Genomic DNA, 1,193 nt, shown 5'->3' with positions numbered 1-1,193 from the left:
ATTGTTAGTTGTATTTATCAGAGTTTGTAACTTACTCTGCTTTTTTGTTTAGGTAATTTCACTGATCTTGGTTGTCGTCTTCGTCTTTTTCGTAAGCATATGTGAAAGTAAGTTTGTAAATTGTTAAAATATTTGGCCGTGTAGTTTATATTTGTTTAGCTGGCTCAATGAATGTGTCGTTGGGTTTTAGTTGTGTTGATTGGTTTGGTATATTTGTTTTGAAGTTTATTTATAAAATTAGACAAAAAGAGAGGTGATCATTAATTCGTCCTTTTTGGGATTTTAGTTTTTGGTGTTTTGATTGTTTGGGTTATTGTGGTTTTTTTAAGCTATAAAATAAAAATTTGTGTAAAATTAGATTGATAAGTAAGGGAGATGAATAGACGACCACAAATCTTGGGTAGGAAATATTTTTGGTAAAATAAAGATTTGTGTAAAATTAGATTGATAAGTAAGGGAGATAAATAGACGACCACAAATCTTGGGTATGAAATATTTTTGATTATTGATGTTAGCACAATATAGACAGTAATATAAAAGGAATTATGTGTTGATTATTTCTTACGGATCAATGAGGAGACGGATAACGACTAGAGTTGTTTCTTTGGTGAGGCAAGATCCATGGACATAACGGATTTTCCCAACCACATCTGTGAGTTTAAATATCAGTTATGATATCAAAACATAATGTAAACCCAGATGCAATATGATAATATACCTTGGAGTTCTAGGTTTGTGTTCGCAATCACTTGGAGATTGTCGAACAGTCTAATCTTGACTGAAGATTGATCTCAGGAGCACCCGTGATGACTTCATCAATAATGGTTAGTGAGATGGAACGAATGAGGAATGGATGATCAGTTATCTTGTACATGCTTGAGCACCTAGAAATCTCAAAATGATCGACTTTCACAATGTAACCAGCTTTCAAAGATGGCATGTAATGATTAGCACGTACGACGGGCGTAAACCTATGATTCACGAAATCTACAAATAATATTATTCAACAAAGAATCAGGAAATAAATTAAAACAATTATGTTAAATAAGTGTTATAAATCGAAGATTAACTTACCTTTTCATCAAGGATGAGAACCGTGATTCCCACTAACTCCATGTCTTTCTTGAAGTTTAGGGAATCCCAGAGGCGAGGAAGCCAGAGGCTATGCTCTGACTACTACGACCAAGACGGAG

The sequence above is a fragment of the Brassica oleracea genome, chromosome C9, assembly GCF_000695525.1.
Source record: "Brassica oleracea var. oleracea cultivar TO1000 chromosome C9, BOL, whole genome shotgun sequence".
NCBI classification, from domain to species: domain Eukaryota; kingdom Viridiplantae; phylum Streptophyta; class Magnoliopsida; order Brassicales; family Brassicaceae; genus Brassica; species Brassica oleracea.
Note: the sequence above shows the minus strand (reverse complement) of the source record.